Consider the following 15,532-nt stretch of genomic DNA (forward strand, 5'->3'; position numbering starts at 1 on the left):
CAAAATGGCAGATTTAAATCTAGCCTTATCAATAACCATATTAAATAAAAATGGTCTGAACACCCTAATCAAAAGGAAAAGATTGTCAGATTTGATTTTTTTAAAAAGACCCAATTGTATACTGTTTAAAAATTGCCTGTAAAATATAAGGAGACAAATATAAAAAATAAAGGAATATAAAAAATATGGTGTACAAACACCATATAAAGGCAAGAGTGGCTATATTAATAACAGACTAATTAGAATTCAGGACAAGGAATGTTGTAAAAGTTAGGAAGGGCATTTCTTAGTAACAGAAGTATTAACTCATCAAATACAACAATCCTAAATGTGTACGTAACTAATAACAGAGATGAAAAGACAAGCAGACTCACAATTATGTTTATATTATTTATAGAGGGACATATTTTAAAGAATTGACTCACGATTGTGGAGGCTGCGAGTCTGGACCCCATAGGGCAAGCCGGCAGGCTGGAGACTCAGGCAGCAGGTAATGCAGCCGTGATCGCAGTGGTTCACAAGGGAATTTTTTAGGATGACAGAATATTTTACATTTTGATTAGAATGAGATTCCATGGGTGAAAATCTTCATTAAAGAATATCAAACTGTTCACCAAAAGAGTACATTTTAGTAAATTACACTCTAATAAAATTAAAATTAGAGTATTTTTTAGGATACATACTCAATGTAACAAGTCAAATAGAAGAGTATTTTAAAGTGTAATAATCCACCCTAGCCAAAATCCCCATCCCTGGAAACAGTGGTTAAAAAGCTTACCTATGCTGAATTCCTTGACACCACTCTTTTCTTCTTATTTACCAGCTTTCTCTATGTTCTTTACTGGAAATTCTGATTCTGCTGGCCTCTAAATAACAGGGCTCTTCAGTATTCTATATTAAAACCTTTTCTTGAATTGCTCTATACGGTCTTCTTGCTGATCTTACATTTATTTATTACCTCCAAACTGATGGTTTCCAAATCTAATATCAGTGACAGTCTCTTCCTGCAAGTATCTCTTCCTAAATGTCCCATAGGAATCTCAGTGAACATGTTATCTTTCCCCAAATCTGCCGCTTGCCTGTGTTCACTTCCCCGTTGAACCACACTTTCATTTACTTAACCCTTTTGCTTGAAACTGGGAAGTCCATCTAGAAAATGATGGGCAAAGAGCAATAAACTTTCAGATTCACAGCAAACCCTGCCTTTACTACATGCTTTACAGCCTCCTTCTAGCGAATATTTCTTTGACTCAAGAGAAGATGACCTAGTTAATTTTACCTGCGGTAACCAGGTATGTCTCCTACATAGTCTGTGGAGGGAGGGTTATACAGAAAGTCGCCATGCCCTTGGATGGTCATCCCAGGTTTCCACTAGCTTGACAGTTCAAGCCACGTTCCCTCTCACCCCACCATTTCTTACCAGACTATTAGAATAGTTTCCTAACTGGCTTCTTGGCTCCAGTCTCCAAATATTCAATGCAGACACCTCTCCCCACGTTGCTGCTAAGTATATTTTCTAGGAAAAAAAGTACCAGTGACTTGGGATGGTGTGTGAGGCTCTGCATACAGGATATGTCATAGCTGCACAGGCCATGCCTCTGCCATACGTTATTCTCTAAATTTGAAATGTCGATTCGCCCTCCTGCTTTTGCTTCATTCACTTCTTCAGCCTAAAATGCACTCTTCACCACATCCCTACAACACCAAGAAAACTTCCCAATTATTTTTCAAGTCTTAGGCAAAGCGTTATCTGTTCAATGAAAATGTCCTGACATCTCCCCCCCTACTCCAATCCTACTATAACTCATTTTATGTCCTCTGTGCCTAACCAGTATCGTCTTATACTATAGCACCTATAAAACGTTTTTACTCTATATGAAGAAATGTCTTGGGATTTATACAATTTTTATATTCAGGACCCAACGCAGGATATCTCAATCTTGGTACTACCGACATTTTAGACCAGATAATTCCTTGTTGTTGCGGGCTACCCTGTGCACTGTCAGATGTTTAGCTGCATCCTTTGCTGTTAAATAGCACTCCCTCCACCTCAGTCATGACAATCAAAAAGGCTTCCAGGCATTGCCAACATCCCCTCAGGGGAAAAATCACTCTGGATGAGAATTACTGGCCTAATACATATCTGGGCACATAAAAGCATGTGGAATAAGAATATATATTGCTTCTCAGGGCTGGCAAGCAATAGCAGGAAAAAGTGGAACTTAACATGTCCCATATTTAGCCTTGAGACGAGGGATGCAGTGGATAAAGAGAGGACCAAGGCAAAAGCTGCAACGTTGGAGCCTGTGGTGGGGGGCGGGGGGAAAGGAAACGCTCCATGTGGAATGAAAGCAGGATCAAAACATGAATGCATCCTCTTTTCTCTTAACAAGAGGAGTCCAAGGTAGTCAGTGTAGAGACAGACTTTGAAGTCTGGTCCTTACCCTTAACCAGAAAGAGGACTGTGTGTATTCCCAACATAAACATGATCGAAGCTGAAGGCACATCCAAAATGGGCAGGGATGTGCTCCAATATCCTCACCCAAAATGCAAATAGCTTTCACTGGTTTATGAAGGTGAACAATAGTTAGATATTTCCTCAGACTTGATCACTGCCTTCCTGGATACTTGAGAAGGAATGATGGACTCCACTCCAATGGAATAGAAATGAGGTAGAACCACCTCCCTTCCCAGTTCTGGATTTGGTCACCAAGATTTGGAAGACACATACAGAAACAACTGCAGAAGGACCTGGATTTTAAAAAGCAGGGTTTGTTTGTTTTTTTTTTTTTTTAGGATAGGTCAAATATATCTTTGCACTGAAATAAAGAACATGTGAGAGTCATAATAGAAATGCAGAAATCATAAATAGCAAAGCTAATGCCAGCACAGCAGCCAGTACAGAAGATCAGCAAAGAGGCATGACTGAATGTTAAAAATAAAATAGGTTCTGAACAGACTTACTGAATATAGGAATTTTTTTGTTTTGTTTTCTGAAGCCAGTGTAACAAATGACGGTAATAGGAACTTTGGCAGGCTGCTAAAAAGCTGGGTGTATCAAAAAATGATTCTCTTTTCCCTTGCAAAAATAATATGAAAATGAAACTGGGATATTTATTTCCCCTTTTAACGCAGCAGGGATCACTTACAGCAAATAAGCCTAACAACGCTCCGATGCAGGAAGCACAGATGCTGTTAAGAACTGACCATTGTCATTATCTACACAATGCATCAAATGCCCAAACCATGCCTAACAACAGTCTTTTACCTCAGCCTTCTGCCTTCAAAGTGCTGTTTCTTTTTCCCCATAAAATCGTAAAAGAGGTTATTAAACAGAGCAGAAGGTCCTCACATATTCTCTGTCTCACCTCATCCTATGCTGAGTCCCAGAAGGAGAGTAAGTAACCCAAGATGTAGCAACAAGATTAGGATACAGATGTGGAAGAACTTACTGATTCAACAATTATTGTTATTGTTATTCAGCATCTCCACTGTGTCAAGACTTTGTATCAGGTTCTGTGCCAGTAAAATATATGTATATTAACAATCCGAGGAAACATTTTTTTCTGGAGCTTGAGAATTGTTAAAGAGAACAATAGGCCATGAAGCAACTGCATGTTTACAAATCAGGCTGCTTAGATCAGAGAGAGGAATCAAAGGACAGCCGGGAATCTTCAAGGGGCCTCAATCAATGAAGAATTTCAAGGAGAATGTTTAATTGTTAAAGGTGAATGACAGACACTTAAAAGTAGAACAGACCCTTATCAACCTGAGAGAGAATTAGATTTAATAGCACTTGAAATCAGAGGGGGGAATTAAAGGGCATTAATATGGCTGCACTGGCAGCCTTGACAAGGTGGCTCCGTCTCTCTGAGCCTCATTTTTCTCATTTATAAAATGTTACAGAACTAATTGCTTCTTCATAGGCTGGTTGTGAAGTTTAAGTGAGGTAATGTACCTTGCACGTGCACGAGCAATGGAGTTGTTGTTACTATTATTGCAACGAGTTCCACAGCATGAACTTAACATTATTGGACAGGAGAAAATGCACCAAATTGATCAAGAGCAATTGTCTCTTGATAACTGGGATTACAGGTGAACTGATTTCCTTCTTTCTACTTTTCTGCATTTTCCGTATTTTCTATAATGAGCATACATTATTTTATAATCAGTAAAACATCAGCCTTTAAAACAGATTTTAAATTTAATTTTATTGAATGAATTATTTTGTAGGAGGATCAATGTTAATCCAACTCCCATAATCAAGTGGCTTTTGGATAAACAAATCCTTGATCATATTGAATACTTAAATTGTGCCAAACATTGTCCTAAGCCACATGCAGAAATGGGAAAGAATGCTCCCGGGCCGCAGGGAGATAAGTCTCATGAATAAATGTCTTCTTTCCTCTGTCTCTCCACAAAAGCAAATAAACTGCTGTCATGTACATAGACCTGCATGAAAAAGGTACCAAAGTCCAACCTTTAAAGGTTCAGGATTGGGAATTAAATGATGTGAGTTCAACTGCTGGTTAATATTCAGCAAATATTAATTGACTGCCTACTATGTGCTGGACATTTTCTAGGCATGAGGAAAACAGCAGTAAACAAACAAGTATGTAGCTTTGGATGTGGTTTTTTAATCTTTCCATTCCCTTCTTAACTTTTCCAATGGAAAGAAGTAAATGAGATAACATATAGTGTCTAGAATAAAGCAAGCACACAGCATCCTGCTGTACTGAATCTTTCCCATCAGCATTCAAATGTACTGGTAAATGTCCCATTTTAAAAATAATAATAAAGTTTATTTGATTCCACCTGCCCCTCTAGTTCCCAATTTATTTTTCTTCTACTGCTGATGGACTACCCTGCGGGTAAGAATTGTCCATACTCACTGTCTCCAACTTCTCCCCTCCCATTCTCTCTTGAACACATTCCAAACAGGGATTGGCCCAGAAATTGCCTTTGTCAACAGGGACTCAGCTAGTAAATACTATGCCTTGTGCAAATTAGAAAATGGCAGCCGTCTGAATGGATACATTATAAATAGCTGTGCCCTCCACGTGGATGTAGCAGATGCAGGGAGTATTTCACAACCACTTACCTATTTGAACAGACCTTTGTACAATGCATAAGCAGCACATCCACAGTGCTTCTGCTTCTTATGACTGCCAGTGGTTAAACCTACTGACCAATTCTCAGCCCTTATCTTACCTGCATTATCAGTAACATATGCCAGGGTGGATTCCTACCTCCTCTTCAAAGCACCTTCTTTATTCTTTTTCTCCTTGCTGGTTTCTCTTTTTCCCCCAGCTTTATTGAGATATAAGTGAAATGTAACATTGTATAAGTTCAAGGTATAACCGTGTGATGATTTCATACATGTATGTACTGTGAAATGATTACTACAATAATTTTAGTTAACACCTCCATCACCTCACCTAAGTACCATTTGTGTGTGTGTGTGTGTGTGTGCGCACACGTGTGTGCACGGGTGCACCTGTTTGGTGAGAACATTTAAGATCTACTCTTCTAGCAACTAAGTATATAATAGAGTATTGGGAACTATAATCAACATGCTGTACAAAAACTCCCCAGAACTTATTTATCTTATAACTAGAAGTTTATACCCTTCAACCAACATCTCCCCATTTCTCCTTCCCTCCAGCCCCTGGCAACCACCATTCTAACTCTCTGATTCTATGAGTAAAATACTGCATGGTCTCACTTATTTGTGGAATCTAAAAAAATAAAAGCAAAAAACATATCAAAGTCGTAGAAATGGAGAGTAGAAAAGTGATTGCCAGGGGCTGGAGGAAATGGGGAGATGCTGGTGAAAGGGTACAAACTTTCAGTTATAAGATTAATAACGTCTGAAGATCTAATTGTAAAATATGGTGACTATAGTTGATAACACTATATTGTATAACTGAGTGATTTTACCAACAAAAAAAGTATTTGTCTTTCTCTGACTTCTTTTGCTTGGCATGATGCTCTTAAGGTCCATCTATGTTGTTGCAAATGGCAGGATTTCCTTCTTTCTTATGGATGAGTAGCTTTCTATTGTTATATACACACCACATTTTTTTATCCATTCTTCTGTCAATGGACATGTAAGTTGTTTTCATGTCTTGGCTATTGCGAATAATGCTGAAATAAATAAAGTAGTACAGATGTCTTTTCAAGATACTGATTTCATTTCCTTTGGATATATACCCAGAAGTTGGACTGCTGGATCATGTGGTAGTTCTATTTTTAATTCTTTTGAGGAAGCTCCATACTGTTTTCCACAGTGGCGGCACCAGTTTATGTTTCCTCCAACAGTGCACAAGGGATCAATTTTCTCCACATCCTGGCCAACACTTGTTATCTCTTGTCTTTTGATAATAGCCTTTCCGACAGGTGAGAGGTAATATCTCATTGTGGTTTTAATTAGTGATGTTGAGTACCTTTTGGCTATTTGTGTGTCTTCTTTGGAAAAATGTTATTCAGTTCCTCTGCCCATTTTTTAATTGGATTATTTGGGGTTTTTTGCTATTGAGTTGTATGATTTCTTTATATACTTTGGATATCACCCCATATCAGATATATAATTTGCAAATATTTTCTCCCATTCCACAGGTTACTTCTTCACTTTGTTGATTCTTTTTTCTGTATGAACTTTTTAGTTCAGTGTAGTCCTATTTGTTTAATTTTTGCTTTTGTTGCTTGTGCTTTGGTGTCATACCCAAAAAATCTTTGCTGAGACTAATGTCAAGGACTTTTTTTTCCATATGGTTGTTTAGGAATGTGTTTTTGTGTGTGTGAATTTCCCCAGTTTTCCTCTTGTTATTGATTTTTAGTTTCATGTCATTGTGGTCAGAAATATACTTGGTATGATTTCAATCTTCCTAAATTTGCTAAGACGTTTTGTGACCTATTATATGACCTATACTGGAGAATGCTCTGTGTACACTTGAGAAGAATGTGTATTCTACTGCTGTTGGATGGAATGTTCTGTATAAGTCTGTTAGGTTAATTTGATCTAAAGTATATTTCAAGGATGTTTCCTTATTGATTTTCTGTCTGGATGATCCATCTGTTATTGAAAGCGGTGTATTAAAGTCCCCAACTATTATTGTATTGTTGTCTCCCTTCAGGTCTATAAGTATTCGGTAATATACTGGGTACATATATTTTTATGATTGTTATATCCTCTTGATGAATTAACCCCTTTATATTACATAACCTTTTTTGTCTCTTGTTACAGTTTTTGACTTAAAGGTCTACTGTGTTTGATATAAATATATCCACTCCTGCTGTTTTTTGGTTTCCATTTGCATGCAGTATCCTTTTCCTTCTCTTTACTTTGAGCCTGTGTGCCCTTAAGGCTGAAGTGAGTCTCTCATAGGCAGCATATAGTTGGCTCTTGTTTTTTATCCATTCAGCCACTCTATGCCTTTTGATTGGAGAATTTAATCTATTTACATTTAAAATAATTATTGATATGTAAGGACTTACTAATGTTATATTACAGTCTTACGTGTTGTTTTGTTTTGTTTTTTGTAGTTCCTTTTTTCCTTTCTTCCCCTCTTGCCATCTCCCTTTGTGACTTGATTTTATATGTGCTTTGATTCCCTTCTCTTTATCTTTTGTGTATATACTGTAGGTTTTTGCTTTGTGGTTGCCATGAGGCATATATAAAACATCTTAAAGATTCAACGGTCTATTTTATGTTGAAGCTAATGACTTAGCTTCAATCTCATATGAAAATTACTCTTTTACTCACCACCATTTTATGTTTTTGATGTCACAATTTACCTTTTATATTGCATATCCATTAAAAAACTATTGTAGCTACAGTTATTTTTATACTTTTGTCCTTTAATCTTTATACTAGAGTTAAATGGCTAATATGCCACCATATTACAGTATTAGAGTATTCTGAATTTGAACATGTGTTTTCCTTTACCAGTGTGTTGTATATTTTCATATGTTTTTATGTTACTAGTTAGCAACCTTTTATTTCAACGTGAATAATTCCCATCAGCATTGGAAGGCCCTGACCCATGAACTCCTGTATCCAACTGCCTCTCAGTCATTTCCCCTTGGGTATCTAATAGGCAACTCAAAGTTAACAAGGCCAAAACTGAGTTTCCAATCACTTCTCTCAAGCCCAACATAGTCTTCCCATCATTCTAATTTTTCAGACCAAAAACCTTAGAGTTACATAATTCCTTCTTTGTCTCGTACCTCTGCATCCACCTGTAAGCATATTTATCAGCACAACCTTCAAATGTTGAAGGAATTCAACAATGTCTTACTACCTCTGTCATTCATAGTTGGTCCAAACCAACACCGTCATTCATCTATTATTTCAATTGCTTCCTAACTGGCGAGTCTGCTTCTGTTCTGGTCCCCCTTCAATCTATTTTCCACATAAGTCAGAGTGAGCTTGTTAACATTCAAGTCAGATTATGTCACCTGTCTGTTTAAAACCTCCCAGTGGGTTCCCAGCTAAACCAGAGGAAAAAGCCAGTGATGGCTCCCCTTGGCATCTGGCCTGAATTGCCTCTCTGACCTCATCTCCAACACTTCTGCCCCCAACACACACTATTCATTTCTCTTCTGCCACATTTGCTGATTTGTTTTTCCTTGAGCACACCAAGTACACACACACTTACCTCAGGGATTTTTCTGCTTACTCCTCAAATGTTGGTCTTTGTTTCTTCCCTCAGAAAGCGCCCTTATTTACTCCCTACTTTCTTCAGATGTCACCTTCTCAATGATGCCTCTGTGAACACCATCTTTAAACTGCAACCCTCCATTTTCCTTTCCAGCCTTATTATACAATAATATAAAATATATTTTACTTATATTTTGTTTGCTTTTTGTCTCCCCCCAAAATAACATAAGCTCTACACAGGTAAAAAAATTTTTTTGTATTAACTGTTTTATTCCTAGAACCTAAACCAGAGCATGACAATTAGTAGGTGCTCAATGCAAATTTGTTGAATAAATATATTCATATATATGTATATATTAAATAATTGGAAGAACATATAACTATTAAGAGTGGCACAGATTTTTACTTGACTATTTCCAAACAGCAGCACCAAAGAAAATTCAGAAAGGGGAGAAGGTGAGTCCAATGATTCTGGAAGTGGCTAACCAGATGCTTTCAGTGACATGGCAGAATACAGGTGCTGGGGAAGTAAAGGCAGTAGGAATCCCCATTTGTGAAATTTACCAAATTTATATTTCTTTCATTCTCAAGCACAGATCAAACTCAGATGACTATAAAGAAGATTCCTAAAGAGACAAATTAAGTAAATTATATAGGTCAGAGAAATTTAAGGAGATTAAAAGTGTAGACTAGTAAAATAGGCATGTGTAGACATGTTGAGGTTCACTGCTGTCACCAGTATCTTGCTCTCCTTTCCTATCTTTTCACACCCCTGCAGTTAGGTATGGTCATTTGATCAGCCCTGGACAATGAAATGTGAACTGCACACCCACTTGCCACTACCTGTGCTTAGCAGTTTTCTTTGTATTTATCTTGTTTGGTGTTCTGTTCACTGTGATTCTTGAATCTGTGGACTGATATCTTCTATCTATTTTGGAAAATTCTTAGCCATTATCTTTTCAAATATTGCTCTGTCCCATTTTCTCATCTCTTTCTGATACTCCAGTTATACATATATTAAGCCATTTGTCTGTATCTCTTATGTCCTTTACGCTTTGTTATTGTTCTTTTTAGTTGTTTTCTCTCTGTGCTTCAGTTTGGGTTTTTTATTGACCTGCCCCTGAGTTCCATAATCATGTCTTTTGCCTTGTTCAAGATGATGGCAAAATTCATTTAAAATTTTGAATATTTTAGTTCCAGAATATTCATTCTTTTTTATAGTTTCCAATTACTTAATAAAATCCTCTATCTTTTCATCCTTTTTGTCAATCTTTTCTCCAATTTCTTTAACCTATTTAAAGTAGTTATTTTATAGTCTTTGCCAATTCAACATATATGTGTATCTGCTTCTATCAATGACTTTTTCCCCTAATTATTGGATACATTTTCTTGCTTCTTTACAAGTCTTTTAAGTTTTTATTATGTACTAGACATCATACGTAAAATAAACAGTCTAAAATTGATCTAATTTTCTCCAAGAAATGGTTTACCCTATCCTATGTTGTGCAGATGAGTTGAGAGGCTGATCAAAACAATCCTATCAGGAATTGAGTTTAGTCAAAGCTAGGTTTTAGCTTTTTTTTTTTTTTTAATTTTATTTATTTATTTATTTATTTATTTATGGCTGTGTTGGGTCTTTGTTTCTGTGCAAGGGCTTTCTCCAGTTGCGGCAAGCGGAGGCCACTCTTCATCGCGGTGCACAGGCCTCTCACTGTCGCGGCCTCTGTTATTGCGGAGCACAGGCTCCAGATGCGCAGGCTCAGTAGTTGTGGCTCATGGGCCCAGCTGCTCCGCGGCATGTGGGATCTTCCCAGACCAGGGCTCGAACCCGTGTCCCCTGCATTGGCAGGCAGATTCTCAACCACTGCGCCACCAGGGGAGCCCAAGGTTTTAGCTTTAATTAGAATCATTCCACCTCTAGTTTCAAGTATCTCCAGGAGGATAATTGTCATCTGTATGTTGTAGACCCCTCCCTCTAGTGGAACTTTTCCTTCAAAGCACCATGAGACTGTGAGGGATTTTATTGTCTTTCTAGTCCAGCCCCACAAGATCCCCTTACTACCCAAGCACTCAAATATCCCATGGAAAAAACATGCCAGGAGTTTGAGATCCTTCTAGATTCCAGTCTTTCACACTAGCTCATGTGGCCATCAAAAGCCCTGCTGGTTTCTCTTTCCCCTGATTGCATCCTTCTCTCTGTGGCAAGCACATCCCCAGTCCATCTCCAGGCATGGCAAACGCCACCACGGAAGAAAATATCTTGTGAGCTAAATTCACCAAGCTTCTCCATCTCTAGATTTCAGTTCATTTGTTTATTTTTTTCTTCTAAAACTCTCCTATGTCTGTAAATACAATGTCATGAATACTGTTTTATTTTTCTTAGTTGTAGCTTGTCACCACCTCTTACATCATAACTACCAGTGAGTCAAATTCTGTATTTAGGCTTTTAGTTGATTAAACCTAAACATAGCACTTTTATGTTAATCACTCTTAGGCTTTAAGTCCACTGATCAGGCTTTGAAATATTAATTATTTTATTCAAAACATTAGAAATTATTGCCAGTTCTGTCTCCTCTAATACTTAGATTTGCATATCATCTGTATATTCAATCAATAAATTAGCTAGGACTAAGTTACTCTGACTAGGATCAACTACAAATCTTTCTGCTGAAATATTAGAAATCTTTGCTGGAATTGATAACTCCATCAATTAACACTCTTTAAGCAAATATTCAACCAGATGTTAGATCATTCTTCAGTAATGCTTCTGTCACTTCTTCACCTACAAAAGAGATTATCAATGGGAGTTAAAGGGGCAAGATACTCTAGAGCAACTGTGGCAGGCTGGCTTAATTTCCCTAAAACACCTAAAGCAGTCAGTTGTTTTGAAGTTGATAACTTGTAAGTTAAAATTATAACTCAATAGTTGTAATAGTAGCTTAGAAGTGGTAGTACATTATTCAAAATATTTAAAATCATTGCAAGGTGAATAGATAAAACATCCATCTTAAATCTGAAAGCACAAGTCACTGAAAAAAATACAGGTTTCAGATCTGAACCAGAACAGAAATTAAATTCTAATAAAGGAAATCAGCACATAAAATAAAGATGCTCTGGAAGTGGTATTTGTGAGAAAATGGTAAGAGAAGAAGCACTTTTCATCTGTACAAATATATTTCCTTTTGTTGCTGTAAGTTATACAACAATTTTTAAAAATTTGATTTAGTTTTATTTCAAAATCAACACATTTTTACTATGCTTTTAAACCCATATATGTAGGTTTTTCAACACTGATTGTGTGTTAGGATTACCCAGGTGTCTTTGTTTTGAAGTCCATGAGGAGCCCGAGCATTAGTATTTTTTAAAGTACTAATACCAGAACCTCTGGGAAAGGAGCCCATGCAATGTAATTTTTTAAAAAGACTGTTTTTTAAAGAATAGTTTTAGGTCTACAATAAAATGGAGAGGAAGGTACAGAGATTTGCCATATATCCACAGCTCCCACATATGTGTGGCCTTCCTTATTATCAATATTGCTCATCAGAATGGTAAATTTTCACTAAGGATGAACCTGCATTAACATATCATAATCACCCAAAGTCTATAGTTTACCTTAGGGTTCACTCTTATTGTTATACATTCTATGGGTTTGGAAAAATGTATAATAAAATATATCCATCATTGTAATATCATACAGAGTATTTTCACTGCCCTAAAAAATCCTCTGTGCTCTGCCTATTCATCTCTTCCTCATCCCACCCTTGGCAAACACTGATCTTTTTGTCTCAATAGTTTTGTTTTTCCCAGGATGTCATATAGTTGGAATCATACAGTATGTACCCTTCTCAGACTGGCTTGAGCTCTCACATAGTAAAATGCATTTAAAGTTCCCCCAGGTTTTCTCATGGCTTGATAACTTTTTTTTTTTTTAGCACTGAATAATGTTCCATTGAATTAATGTACAATAGTTTACCCATTCACCTACTGAAGGATATCATGGTACTTCCAAGTTTTGGCAGTTATTGATAAAGCTGCTGGAAACATTTGCGTGCAGGTTTTTATGTGGATATAAATGTTCAGCTCCTCAGAGTAAATATAGAGGAGTGAGATTGCTGAGTCGGATGGTAACAATATGTTTAGTTTTTCAAGAAACTGCCACACTGTCTTCCAAATTAGCTGTGCCATTTTGCATTTCTACCAGCAATGTTTGAGAGTTCCTATTGCTCCATATTTATATCTAAATTTCATTCATTTTATCTGACCCCCTTGGATCTAACAACCTGGATTTATTCCTTGTTCATATTTGACTTCATTTCTTTTTTGACCTACTCTGAATTTACTGATTATATCTTGATCAGTTCCCCAGCTTAGACCCAAGTTTCTTAAGAATTCAGTATTCATCAACTTCCATTGACCCACATAGACTATGTGTAGGGAAAATCCTACCCTTACGCACTGTTGAAAATTGCTGCTTTATAAAGTTGCCCCCTCATATTGAAATACTGGGCATGATTTTCCAAGATCATGGCCAACTTCACTCATAGTTTGGGCAAGTAGAATGGAGGTCAAAGATGACACAGCACAACTTTCCTGACAAGTGAATATATGTTACAAACCTAAAATCCAGCAGCTGGAGAAGATCAGCAAAGGCAAAACAAGGCTGGTAAAGGGTGTGGACATATCAGGTAGTGAGAGGAGGTAAAATAGATTTGTTGCAGGAAAGAAAGTGGGGCGTGAGAGGATGGTCACATTCCAGGTCTCAGGAAGGTTCCTGGGATAGCTGCTGAGTGTGGGTTCTTGGCTTTGCGCAGGAAAGAATTCAAGAGTAAGCTACAGTAAAGTGAAAGAAGGTTTATTCAGGGAGATACACCTCCACAGACAGAGTGTGGGCCATCTCAGAAGGCGAGAGGCCATGGGAGAGAGACACTCCACAGACAGAGTATGGGCCATCTCAGAAGGCAAGAGACCCCAAAATATGGCGTGGTTAGTTTATAGGGGTGGGTAATTTCATAGGCTAATGAGTGGGAGGATTATTCCAACTTTTGGGGAAGGGGCAGAGCTTTCCAGGAGTTGGGTCCCTGCCCACTTTTTGGCCCTTTATGGTTGGCCTCAGAACTGTCGGCCTGTGGGTCTGTCATTTAGCATATGCTAATGTATTACAATGAGCGTATAAGGAGGCCCAAGATCTACTGGAAATCAGTCGTCTGCCATCTTGAACCTAGCTGGTTCTAACCAGTTTATGTCGTGTCCTCAACAGCAATGTCATTCTTTTAAAGGTTGTGAACTGCCCCCTTCCTGTCTCAGGTTGACTTTTGGAATCAAATTAGAATGGGACCAGAGCAGAATCCTGGTACCATTAAGTTGGATCACACTGCCATGTGATTGCTTATAGGTAGCGAAGATGGTAGTACTTGGGTTCAGGAGTTCTGACATGGGGTCCCTAAGGGAATGTTCTGTGACTCAGAGAAAGTCTAAAAATTATAGAAGGTGAACTGAACAAGAACCTAGAAGTCATTACTTGAGTTAGAATTACAGATCAGACAAACAAGAAGCATGGTTCCATACCAAAGCTTAGCGAACATTCAATCAGAACTCCGTACCACTTCCTGCCTCTGCCTCTGCCTCGAGCCCAAATTACACCAGGAAGAAACACTGATGTAGATCACAGATTATACAATCAAAAGGCCCAATTATGTTAGAATTGAGCTGGGCAGGAAGGTGGTGGTAGGTAGGAAGGTGGTGGTAGGTAGGTAGATGGCATGGACCAAGTAAATAAGTCAGGAGCTAGTGACACAGAGAGATAACACTTTTCTGAAATGAATTGACAAGAGGTTGAGTAGGTGGAAGAAAGGTTGAATGTTGCCTCAAAGCTGAGAGGTAGAGAAAAAAGGAGGTTCTGTGCTCAATGATTGCTCTAGGACCAAGAAGTGCTTATGAGCAAGAAGCTAGGTCAATGTCACCTTGTTTTATCATCTTTTATTTTTTTAACATCTTTATTGGGGTATAATTGCTTTACAATGTTGTATTAGTTTCTGCTGTATAACAAAGTGAATCAGCTATATGTATACATATATCCCCATATCCCCTCCCTCTTGCATCTCCCTCCCACCCTCCCTATCCCACCCTTCTAGGTGGTCACAAAGCGCCGAGCTGATCTCCCTGTGCTATACAGCTGCTTCCCACTAGCTATTTTACATTTGGCAGTGTATATATGTCAATGATACTCTCTCACTTCGTCCCAGCTTACCCTTCCCCCTCCCCATGTCCTCAAGTCCATTCTCTATGTCTGCGTCTTTATTCGTGTCCTGCCCCTAGGTTCATCAGAACCTTTTTTTTTTAGATTCCATGTATATGTGTTAGAATGTGGTATTTGTTTTTCTCTTTCTGACTTACTTCACTCTGTATGATAGACTCTAGGTCCATCCACCTCACTACAAATAACTTAATTTCGTTTCTTTTTATGGCTGAGTAATATTCCATTGTATATATACGCCACATCTTTATCCATTCATCTGTCTATGGACACCTAGGTTGCTTCCATGTCCTGGCTATTGTAAATAGTGCTGCAATGAACATTGTGGTACATGACTCTTTTTGAATTATGGTTTTCTTGGGGTATATGCCCAGTAGTGGGATTGCTGGGTCATATGGTAGTTCCATTTTTAGTTTTTTAAGGAACCTCCATACTGTTCTCCACAGTGGCTGTATCAATTTATATTCCCACTAACAGTGCAAGAGGGTTCCCTTTTCTCCACACCTCCTCCACCATTTATTGTTTGTAGCTTTTTTGTTGCTGGCCATTCTGACTGGTGTGAGATGATATCTCATTGTAGTTTTGATTTGCATTTTTCTAATGATTAGTGATGTTGA

This window comes from Balaenoptera borealis (genome assembly GCF_965194805.1).
Source record: "Balaenoptera borealis genome assembly, chromosome: 3".
NCBI lineage: Eukaryota > Metazoa > Chordata > Mammalia > Artiodactyla > Balaenopteridae > Balaenoptera > Balaenoptera borealis.